The sequence below is a fragment of the Misgurnus anguillicaudatus genome, chromosome 6 (genome assembly GCF_027580225.2).
Source record: "Misgurnus anguillicaudatus chromosome 6, ASM2758022v2, whole genome shotgun sequence".
Lineage (NCBI taxonomy): Eukaryota > Metazoa > Chordata > Actinopteri > Cypriniformes > Cobitidae > Misgurnus > Misgurnus anguillicaudatus.
In genome coordinates this window covers 12,779,396-12,792,247 of record NC_073342.2, presented here as the reverse complement: position 1 = coordinate 12,792,247, position 12,852 = coordinate 12,779,396, and the positions used below count along the sequence as shown (strand labels likewise).

Here is a 12,852-nt window from a genome sequence, read left to right as displayed (position 1 = left end):
CACGATGAAGTCGTAGTGACCGACTGAAAGGGAACTTAAAACACAAAAACAAAAAAGGGTGTTTTCACATAATATACACTGTTTAGGTCGGCCCAAATGACGTGTCGCTCCGAGTACGGTTCGTTTGGGTCAGTGTGAACACAACAGCCGCACTCGGGTCCGCACTAAACGACCGCTCTGAGACGGCTCTAAACAGGTGGTCTCGGAGCGGCTGCCGCCGAACTCTGGGGCGACCCACCTGTGGTGTGAACACTGCTGGACCTCGGGCCGAACCAAATACAGGAAGTTCTCCACATGTTTGAGCCACTGGGCTTCTGTTGTGGCGTGATCCGGGTGTTATATTGTGGGTTAACAACAAACAAGCCAGTCCTGGTCCGTTGCAGAGATTCGCTGTCTCCTTTACGTTTGAGCTGATGATTTTATAAATGCATAGCTGTCCTCCACACACAAATAGTGACATTACAGGCTTTTTAGCAAACGGCTCCGTGAGAACGGCTTTAATAGAACAGCTACACAATTTCCCATTAAAGCAAATAACTTCGCAAAGACGTGCATCGTTTATCTCCACATCTTGATAGCTGCGCTCTCCCTGTCAGGCTGGTTGTCGTGGAAACATGGGGGTGGTCATGAGACGGTAAGAGCTGTCAGAGACCAATGGTAGGGCTGACCGTTGTCACGTGGTGTACGGTGCGGCATTTCGAGTACAGTAAAAAAAATTATATGTGAACACGGACCGCACTAACTGAAAAATGATACAATGTATTTTGGTGCGCTCCGAGGCCGCACCACGGTGCGCACCAACATATGTTGAAAACACCATAAGTGTCATGCTAACACATCACATATTTTTATTAATTATACACACAAATACTGGAGTAATTGAATTTTCATGTAAAAAATGTTTGCTTAATCGAAGAGCCACTCAGAAAGATTTTAGCTGTTGCAGTTTATTTTGCTTTATTGGATTCATCATTCATTACTATAGACAGGATAAAGCAGGAAATGAAATTCCCTTAGAACCCTATTAAAGTCAAACTACAAACAAAAAGCTGTGTAGTGGAATTTTTACCAAAGTAATGTTTGTTAATTATGCACAATCGCTTACATTCATTTATAATTGCTTTCTTATTCAACAGATAATGTTTAAATCAACAGTAATCAAGGCAAAAGCTGAAAGACATTTTATGCGACAAGTATTCTAGTCTATGCACTTTGTTGGTGTGCATTCACAGCTCTCAGTGTAGCCGTAGTTGTACATGATCTCGCTGTTATCAGGACACTTCAGCTTCACTTGTTTAGTGCTGGTTCTGCTCTCTCGGCAACAAGAGCAGCTGTGCATCATTTTGTTAGGGACTATATATTATGTGAAATGAGGCAAGACTAAGAGGTTTATTAGAGAACTCATAAGTCTTGTTGTTTGTTATCGAACAGGTGCGTGCGTGTATGCTCTCACATTGACTGGCTGTCACAGTGGCCACTTCAGAAAGTCACTTCTATAGGCCCAATGGAGGTGCAGCCTTTCACATGGATTTGGGTAGTATTTCTCACTCGAACACAGTTACTGTGCTCACCTGACATGCAAGAGACATGTAAGCTTGTGTCATGAACAATATATCTCATGCATTGTGTTTTGTGAAGTTCATTTAATCATTTTCTTATTAAAATTAATACAGTTAGTTTATATAGTTATTTCTTGTCTTACAGGTCTTGCAGCATCCATCCGCGTCTGATGTCTCAGTTCCCTGCAAGGACACAAATAGAAGTTTGTTCAGACGTCAGCATGACATGTTTATACCCAGGTGAGTTGTCATTTCTGTAATACCAGCGACACTAATGGCATCTGATGCACTACCGCCCAATTAATGTAAATAATTACAGATAGCCCCACCCCGTGTTTACAGTATGTCAATGATAAAGCCAGCAATGTTTTGAACGCCCAGAATGGTTTAAGAAAGAGCCGCAGTGTTTACACTAATTTGGAAAAGTAAACATTAAAATGTTTTGTTCATAGATGGCTACGTGTTAAACTGGTGTTAAGGTAAAGTATTTTAATATTTCAAAAGTGGTAAACTTCCCGTTTAAAGGGTACTTCAACTATGGAGGCTTGTTTTTAATACTTTTGTTTTTTAATAAAATTCATAAATGTGGTGCCTGTTACTCGCCTCACAGGAGCCAGTTGCTCCTTAGTGGATTTTTTTGTATGGAGCCCTGCCTTAGTCAGTCAATATTAAAGGGCATCAATTATGCAAAATCGACCTATTATGCAAAATTGTAGGGTTGTTGTGTTAAAAACCACAACCCTACAATGGAAAGTTCCCATTAAAGCAAAGCATTATTTTGTTAATGTGATGTCACACTGATAAACCCCGGCCTCAGCCACTGCATTACCATAGTTTCCATCCTCAGCAAGTTGTACACTGTCCACCATTTCAAAAGTGAGATAGTATTGTCTCAAACTGTATTCACATGAATCAGATCTATTTTAACCAAAAACGCTCACTGTTTCTTTTGTTAAAGGAGTGAGGAGCAGTAGCTCATTTGCATTTAAAGTTACAGACACGAAAACAGCACAATTTGGCTTCTACCCAAATAGAGGCACTTTGGATAAATTATCTGTGGGTATTGTAAGCAGAAACTTTACAGACACATATTTGCACATCAGAGACGTATATTACATCTTATAAAAATGGGCATAATGTGTGCCCTTTAAAGTTATCAAGGTTATATTTTCTGTTCTTTAAATCACAAAAATGACTTCAGCTAGGTTTTCTCATGCAGGCAGGGTTACATGTCTTGTAAGTTACAGATATTTACTCACAGGGACACAATCATTTGAATTGTATTCAGGGCAGGTTTTTACTGCCTTCACCGGCACAAACGTGTCATTAATTCGCTGGCAGGAAATGCTCTCACATTTCTGCGTGAGCACTTCTCCAACCTAAATTGTAAGAGCAGATAGCATACATGAATATTGACAAACACAATGACTTTCTTTTTATGGTCAACTCAATGAGCATGGAAATGTGTACCTGTATAATTAGTTGGGTGTTGTTTGCTGCATTGTATATGCAGGCTTTTTGTTTACCTTCACCTCTTTGAAGCCCTTGGAATGCATTACAAGTGTATAGTTTTATTATTTCACTGGCACATATACATTTTCAAATACAGCACTTAAAATCTACCAATTCATGTATATTAAAAGTTGATATTATAAAACAATTTTAATATATTGATCGCAAACATAAATTGTAATTATTACCTCAGCACAAGGTGTGCAGGTTAGATCAACACAAGTAACCGTATGAAACGGATCTTTATCCATTCCACAGTTACATTGCTTGCAGGTGTGGCCTGATGGCAGAAGGAAGGTAACAATAAATAAATTAGTAACCCAAAGGGTTAGACCATGCCTGACTACGCCACCCCAGGAATTTCACCCAAGGAATTTACTTAAAAACTATGCACAGGTTCCCCACTCTGTGGCAAAATAAACCACGGAGACAAAACATACTGGTGTAAAAATTGAAATATTTATTTCAAGTTTAATGACAAAGGTTTAAGATGCATTTACTATAAAAAAGTGGGACAACAAATACCAGATGGTCCAGAAAAGACAATAACAGAAGGAAACACCTTCACCACCTAAAGGGAAACTTTACCCTTGCTCTCCACAAAGGCCTGCAGCTCCTACAAATATAAAATAAATTGACTCAAAATAATAAACAAATAACAATAAACAACGTAAATGAAACCACAACTTGACCATGTAAATGTAATGATGACCACTCCCACACCTCCCATCATTTAAATAACTATTTTTGTGATAAAGTTGGAAAAATAAGGGGTGATATGGAGCAGACTGAAAATATTAAATCAGAGGCCTCAATAAGAAATAGTATTATGAAGGAAAATAACTGTAATTTTCAGTTTGGTAATGTTACAATGCAAAGATAATATTGATTCTAAATTGTTTAAATTTGTTGAGTTTAAATACAGGGGTTTATCCTCAGGATTGGAAAATATCCAAAATTGTACCATTACCAAAAAATGCATCTACTTTCGGTGGTCCCAACTGTAGACTGATTCGTTTGCTGCCTGCCTTAAGCAAAATTATGGAGAAGATTGTGGGTGAACAAATTCAGAAATATTTTGATGATTATAATTTAAATACAGAATTTCAACATGCCTATAGAGCAGGTCATTCAACCACCACTGCTATGGCTCAAATGACAAATGACTGGCTAGATGCATTAGATAATAAACAGTTGGCAGGAGCAGTACTGTTAGATTTTAGCTCTGCTTTTGATTTGATTGATCATAATCTTTTATTGAGAAAATTGCACTGTTATGGTTTCAGTTCTGCAGCAACAATTTGGTTTCAAAGTTATTTAGTAAATAGGAGGCAGACAGCTATTTTTAATGGAAGTTTTTCAAATGAAAGAGCAGTTTACTGTGGAGTATCACATGGCAGTTGTTTAGGACCTCTCCTGTTTTCTATATATACAAATGATTTGCCATTACATTTAAAGAAAGGAAAAATAGCTATGTATGCTGATGATTCAACTATCTACTCATCTCAAGAAACAATTGAAGATCTTGAAATTGTGTTATTGGATGAACTAAAGTCTGTGGTAGAGTGGGTTACAAATAATAAGTTAGTATTCAATTTTGGCAAGACAAAAAGTATTGTTTTTGGTACCAGACATATGTTGTTGAGTGAACCGAAATTGAATCTAGTAGTTAAAGATATGTGCGTTGAGCAGGTACTACAGACAAGCGATGTGTACTTCAGTGTCCATTCAGAACTAATGTGAATTGGATGTATAATACACTTTCTTGGTTAAAGGTAAAAGAAAGATTTACAGTTTCCCTGTTAAATTTAACAAGAAATATAATTTTATCTAAATTACCCAAAGTACTTTATTGTAGGCTATGCTTTAGTTCTGATGAACATCATTATGCCACTAGATATGCTACAGAAGGAAGGTTTATACTACCTAAAGTAAAAACTAATTATGGAAAGAGGACCATGTTTTATAGAGCCATGTCTGGTTGGAATATTTTGCCCAGAGACATTGTTAATGCAGTAAACATAATTGAATTTAATCAATTTTTTAAGGTAAGTGGTTGCAATCAATTTATTTAAGCTACATTTAAACAAAAAAGATTAGTAACGTAAAATTAAATATAAAACTTTTGTTTAAATGTAGCTTAAATAAATTGATTGCAACCACTTACCTTAAAAAATGTATCTCCCATCTCCTCCCCGAAACAACCATATATGGAGCGTACAACCCTTAGTTTTACTGGGCATAATGTGGTCTGCATATGATTTAATATGAATTGACATTACAAAACGCAAGGAAAATATTGTTGCTGTCTGATTGAAACCTGCATTTCCAAAAAACGCTACTTACAAAATAAATATATTTAATTTATATATATTGAGAGGAGAAATTAATTAATGTCTCACTGTCTCCCCCTCCTGTTATTTTACTGCAACACATTGACAGGCAGCAGCCAGTCGCATCATACATGCAGACAAACACACACCTCATGCACATCAATGCGTGGCTAGCACGAGGTCCTCAAGTCAGCAATAATTTGTTTTGCTAACAAAAATCATAGAGAATTTATTTGCAAGACATCTGGTAAAAAGAAGATACCTCTATATCCCTTTTTTTCTTTAAAATCATTTTTGAGAGGAAACTAGTTGACATAAAATATAAATGTTCAATGGCAACGACAAGATCCAAGAGAGGTATATAAGCATTTTAAAGCATTAAAATATATATTTAGCCCTTCATATATTTGAATTCAAGGAAATATATTTACGTCGCATTTGAAGAAAAACTTTGTGTTACGAACCTGTAAACGAAACCTGTTTTAAAAAGGTTAAAATTTGTTTCAACTTAAAAAATATAGTTATAACGTTATAAAATGAACTTATTAAGCATATATTTAAAATATACTTTTGGATTGAGAAATATTTTTTTTTACCAAATGCAATTTTTATTAAATTCTAAAAACACTGTTTAAACACTGGCATTGTCAAAGTTGATACTGGTTTCACATATGGCCAGACAGGTGTCATTATATTCATAACATTTTTAATGGAAAACAAACTCAGATGGAGATGAAATATTTGACCGATGGTGGAGATCGTTTCGGGTCATGTTCGTCTTTATCTCAGGCGACAAGTGCATCAATTATTCCATCGAACACGACTTAATGCATTAGGACTGCAATAATACATACCTTATATAGAATAGGTTGCTAGTAGATGAGCCCAGCATATAAAAGTTTTGCGTTAAGTGTTTCACATAAGGAAACATAAAGACAATGATGTATTACGCGGCGCAGCCATAAGGCATTAAGATATAAAAAAACAAAAGTTCAGTACAAAGGAAAAGTTCAGTACAAACCTTAAAAAGCATATTATTTGCAGGTAAGCAGATGAAACCAGAATATAAAAAACAATGGTCATGGTCAGAAACAATGCTCAGGTAGGCCATGGCATTTAAACAATGCCCAATTCGCTCTAAGGGGCCTAAAGTGTGCCAAGAAAACATCCCCCACACCATTACACCACCAGCCTGCACAGTGGTAACAAAGCATGATGGATCCATGTTCTCATTCTGTTTATGCCAAATTCTGACTTTACCATCTGAATGTCTCAACAGAAATCAAGACTCATCAGACCAGACAACATTTTTCCAGTCTTCAACTGTCCAACTGTTCAACTGTAACCTGAAAATGACACTCGCCCAAGTCACACACACATGTATCTTTATTTACACGTCATCCAACCCCCTCTATCGGCCCCAACTAATTGATAAATAACTGCCATAATGAGCTTACGTCTCTCTAACTGCCACAGTCCGCTCCCAAGGTCTTGCATAGTCGCCCCGATGATCAACCTAATCCCATGGCCTAAAATAGCTGAAACTACAGTAGAGGCTGTATGACCCGCAGTCACTACCCTACCTACAGTCCGAGGAAGATGATGAACATGAGTGGTGGTCAGCTGTAGTTCATTGCGGCCGTGGACCCCCATTCTCTTCTCTAACAGACGGAACAATTACTAATGAATCTGCAGATAACCCACTAGCTTGTCTTACCCCCAAATCAGGCGCTGCGGATACTGCTGGCACAACTCCTGATGGTACTACTGAACATGTGGAGGACAATTCTGCATAAGCTAATTCAGCAGACCCTGATGCCACTTGTTCTTGATGTCCCCCCGGAATGACCAACAACCATTCTGCTTCATCAGCCTCATCCACCTGCACACTCACTTTTTCCAATGGAGGGTTAACTTCAGAACTTTGTTGGCTCTGATTACCTTCAGATACTAATGACTCCCTCCGAATGCATGCTTTCAATGAGGATCGATGAACATGTTTAATTTTATCTGTCTCATCCATTGGTGCTACTGAATACACAACACTACCCATCTTGGGCGCTCTCACTACCTGATGTACAACAGAGCTCCATAAATCCTGAATTTTCTGATGACCCCTCTTACCATAATCATGGAGGTACACCAGCTGGCCTTCCTTCAACGGAACATCACAAACATCTTGATCATGGTTGCCCTTACGGCGGTCTGCGGCCTGGGTTAAACGTTCACAAGCCCCATCAAAAGCAACCTGAAGCCAGGCTTATTGTTCTACCACCCAATCATATACAGTACCTGGTACTACTTCATGACTGCCTGGGTAACTGGAAGAACCACCCTATCTTCCAAGGCTTGATGTTCCTCCAATGGAACATTAGTGCCAAGGCTCTCAATATCCAAACCCTAATTAAGGGAGCATGGTGGATGTTGTCGCGAGAGAGCATCCAAGTTCTTATTACTTCTCCATGACTTATACCTGATCTCAAAATCAAAGGAGGCCAGTTGTGGAGCCCAGTGCTGTTCTGTAGTGCCAAGCTTAGCAGATGCCAAATGACTTAGGGGGATGTTGTCCATAAAAATTATACATTTCTGCCCTAATAGATATTCAATAAATTTTTCAGTCATGGCCCACTTAAGCACAATAAACTCCAATTTCCTGGAGCTGTTAGTAGACATGTTGCGCTCAGTGGGCCGAAGATTGTGACTAGCATAGGATAAAAGGTCGGGAGAAGTCTGCATATGCTAAAACAGATGCTGATGTGAGTTTACTTCTCAGACCCTCAAAACTCTGTTGGCACTGGTCGGTCCCAGCCACCAACTGATGCAATGGGGTCGCAAATTTTGCAAAACCCTCAACAAATCGATGATAATAACCACCAAAAAGGAACGCAACTCACCAACAGTCTCTGGTATCAACTCTCTGGTAGCCACTGTGACACTGCCTTAACTTTACTAAGGTCTGTGTACACCCCCTCAGAGGAGATCACATGCCCAAAATATTTGACCTCTTTCTGAAAAAAATAGCATTTCTCTAGCCTAGCCTTTTATCCCCCCTGCTCTAATCGATTCAAAACAACTTCCAGCTGCATCAGATGTTGAGCCACAGATGACAAAAACACTACTACAATGTCATCAAGATATAGCAACAGCGATTGACCTTGTTGTTCACCAAACATCTGTTGCATCAGCTGTTGAAAGGTGCTAGGGGCATTACAAAGCCCAAAGGGCATACGGTTGTACTCGAATAACCCGAAAGGGGTGCAAAAGGCAGTCTTGGGTTGATCTCTCACAGCCATAAGGACTTGATTGTACCTGCTGGCTAAATCCATGGTCTCCATGCGCAGACTACCGTCCTTCTTTACCAAGACTATTGGTGAGGCGTAAGGACTACTACTTTCCTTGATCACTTGGGCCTCAAACAGCTGGTTAATATGGGCTTTTACGTCCTCATTCTCTGAGGGAGGTATTCTTCTGTAACGCTGTCTAACTGGACATATTAGCAATCAAGTTGGTGCACCCCAGATCACCCTCATGTGCGGAAAACACTGCATGATAATTCTGAAGCAGCACATTAACCCAACTTACTTCCTCACCTCTCAATTTAAGTCAATGGCTTCAATCTTATCCAACACTGCACTTACCTGAGCACCACAGAGCACCTGGAAGTTCATGTGGCACTAATCATATTTTTGGTTTGCAGGTGGGAGTAAGACGCTTTGTTGGAGGTGGTGGGGTTGTGCAATTTGAATGTACTGCCCACAATCCTGCCATGTACTCATGCAATGGGTGAATTGTTCCATTAGGAACTCTATAGTCATTTGAGGTACTGTCACAAAATCTAAAATGTCAAAAGAGGTTAAGATAAACCAAGGCTAGGCCCTAGTTAGGACAATAAAGTAGTATTTCCAGATATTGTATACATCTTACTGGTGCAACCTAGACACATAATCAGTGATGTCACCTTGGGTGTTTCGGGTCTTTCAACAACATACACCCTCTCCCAGGCACCCAGCCAAGGGAGATCAGTCCCCAATTGTGTCTAGGTAGCATGTGTTGTCCACAGATCACTCCTTTTGATCCACAGCCATCTATATGTTTTCTATCTATATAATATTGAAGAGCAGGTTTGTAAGACCATCTGTATGGAAGTGAACATGTGAAATTATGTGAAATTATCTCACATTTCAGTTAAAATACATAAGAAAATTAAGATTTATTTCTTTTAAGACATACAATCATTGTAGTTTTATTCTTACCTTGAAATGTAACAGTTGCTTTTCTGAAATTGAACCCAAAATATGAAACCTTGATGACATATGTGGTCGACCAGACTTCTGGAAAACGCACCCAAAATCCTGTTTGGGACGTGTCCGGCGGAACTGGCATGAATGGCCACCCTAGTTGTGGATGTTGTTTTCTCTGGTGTTGTGGGAGTTGGTGTTACAGTAGTTGTTGTTGTAGGAGTGGTTGTTGTTGGTGTCGGTTGCTGTGTTGGTGTTACAGTAGTTGTTGTTGTAGGAGTTGTTGTTGCCGTTGGTGTCTCTGCTGTTATGGGTGTTGGTTTTACAGTAACAGTTGTTGTTGTAGGAGTGGTTGTTTTTGTCTCTGTTGTTGTGGGTTTTAGTAGTTGTTGTTGTTGGTGGTGTCTCTGTTGTTGTGGTAGCAGTGGTTGTTGTCTCTTTTGTTGTGGGTGTTTCAGTAGTTTATGTTGTCGTTGGAGTCTCTGTTGTTGTGATAATATTCGTGTTCTGTTGTTGTGGGGGTTGGTGTTATAGGAGTAATTGTTGTCATTGGTGTTTCTGTTATTGTTGTGGTTGTAGATGTCTCTGTTGTTGTGGGTTTAGTGGTGACATTTCTATTTAAAAAAGTGAAGGGTGTTGAAGTTGATGTATTTATGCGTTCAAAAATATGTATTTCAATTTTCCCATTTGACAAACATGTTCCACCAAAACAAATATCACTTCCAAAGGTGGTGCAGTAATCTATAATTCCAGGAGGATATAGCTGGGAAAATAAGTATTTGACGCATCAGCATTTTTATCAGTAAGGGGATTTCTAAGTGGGCAATTGACACAAAATTTCCACCAGATGTAGCAATCAAACCAAATACAGGGCTCGCAAAATCGCTAGCCCGACGTCCTTGGGCTATTGCATGTTCCAGTCGGGCTACCAGAATGTTTTTTCCCCTGCCCGTCGTGTGAACTGCTAAATGAGAAAGTGGCAAATTTCAGTGGACCAAAGAGCACAAAATGTCTTCCAAACAGACTAAGATGTCTAAAGGCTGTGGAAAAAAATTACAGTTCCACTGTTGTTCATATGGAGAATATGGCAGGAGGAAGTGAAATAAAGTCAGAGGATGCTGCCAAAGCAAAGGAGGTGGTGCAGGAGATGAAGACTGAGAAATTTGTTTGTTTCCTGCATTTCATGTTGGACTACAGCACCATCTTATCCAAGTGCAGTACTGATTTTCAGTATGACAACTTAAACATCACACGAACAAATCAGTTAGTTGAGAGCACGCTTACCCTGAAAACAAAACCAGGAGAATACCAGAAAACCTTGGACACAAAGTTAACAGTAAAAGAGGATGGCAGTATTTGCTACTGTGAAACTCAGCTAACAAAAGCCAACGACCTGCAAGAAGAGGTGAAGGCACAGACAAAGACACTGGTGCAGAGATTCAGAAGATTATTGACACTACAGTTAAGGACATGGACAGCAGATTTAAAAATCTGTCTGAATAGCCTCTCTCTTGTTTCAAAGTTTTTGACCCTTCCCCACCACAGAGAAGAGCTGGCATATTATGGGGATGAAGAGGTCAATTATCTTGTCACACATTTTGCCAGTTTGCTAAACAAGGAAGAAAAAAAGAAAATTCCACAAGAATGGATGGATCTAAAAATGTGGCTTGCACAACACCGTGGTAGCAAGCTAGATGGTTTGTACAAGGATCTCCTCTCTGAGAATCCAGAACACCTCTCTCATATCTTGTTGCTGGTGAAATTAATGCTGACCCTTAGTCCATCAACAGCCATCTGCGAAAGAGGATTTTCTTGCATGAACAGAGTGAAAACAACACATCACACTTCTCTACAGCCTGAAACACTGAATGACTGCATGCAATTCTCCATAAATGGAGAATCAGTTGAACTATACTAGTCAACATTTGAAGTGGATCAAAACCTTTCATAAAAGTTGTATTAAAATATTAAATAATATGCATTCTTGTTTTTGGACAACTTTTATGAACCTTATGAACCTGATCCACTTCAAACGTTGACTAGTGTATTTTGCCCTGACAAGGCCATTCGTTCCTGGATGTTTTCTGGAAAAGGTTCAAGACACCTGGAACATAAAACAAGAACAACAGGAACAAGGAGCAAAGAAGTGGAGAAAGATGTACAGGAGGAGAAAGCTTATGAAGAAGATGCTATGCCCTCAACATCAAGTGCCATATTCCCAACTGTGACAGTTGATACCTTAGATTCAGAATCTGACACAGAATAATTAATGTTCTATATTGTTCTTACAAGTTCATAGAAATTTCAGTTCAGTCTCAGTGAGGACCAAATACTTGATTGCAATTTAGTTATTTTATACTATTTTTGTTATTTGTGTTTTGAAAATGTTTTTTGATTGATGTTTTGTATCTTTTACAATGTTCTACATTAAAAATAATGTGTTCTTTATTTGGGCTACTTCATTTCATTTCGGGCTACCAAAAACTAAAGAATGCCTGCCTGAAGGTCTACCAGGGATTTAAAAATTTTGCGAGCCCTAAAATATTTAATTCATACAAAGAATCAGGACATTTAAGTCTACAAGTTGAGTCATAATAAATAAAGTGAAATGACACAGGGAATAAGTATTGAACACATGAATGTGCAAAATGCCATTGAAAGCCAAGAGATCACCTGAAATCTGTCAGTATTGAGAGAGAAACCCTGCCCCCTATCAGTACTAATTGATATTAGCTGCTTTAGTCCTAATTGATGGCCTATAAATGCTTCTTATTACCCAGGTGGCACAAATGAAAGACTTCATGATGGGTAAAAGCAAAGAACTCTCAACATCTTCGTAATCTTATTGTTGAAAACCATTTTGATGGGAATTTTCAGTGTGCTCAAAATTGACAACAGCCCTCCGTTCAATAGCAAAATGTTCTCTCAGTTTGCTGAAACTCTTGGTTTCCGCCATAGGAAAATAACCCTCTCTCTGGCCACAAGCAAATGCCACAGCTGAGCGATTCATGCGCACTCTAGGGAAAGATATTCGCACTGCACAAGTTCAAGGCATCCCTTGGAAGCAACAGCTTAATGTGTTCCTTTGTGAGTACAAATCTACACCTCAGAATACAACAGAGACTTCACCTGCAGAGCTGTTCTTTCAAAGGAAGATGCAAACAAAAATACCTTTAGCACTCCCAAGTACCATTGCTGCTGAGTCGACGC

General features: G+C 38.9%; 1 non-coding gene across 1 annotated transcript; it reads right to left on the bottom strand.

Moving 5' to 3' along the window:
- Positions 1-5,188, bottom strand: LOC129434090 (uncharacterized). Its single transcript, XR_012369822.1, has 5 exons — positions 3,260-5,188; positions 3,030-3,103; positions 2,819-2,938; positions 1,703-1,742; positions 1-1,571 (listed from the first exon to the last, which is right to left on the bottom strand). It is a non-coding gene; the product is annotated as an uncharacterized protein (transcript).
- Between the last annotated feature and the right edge of the window lie 7,664 nt (positions 5,189-12,852).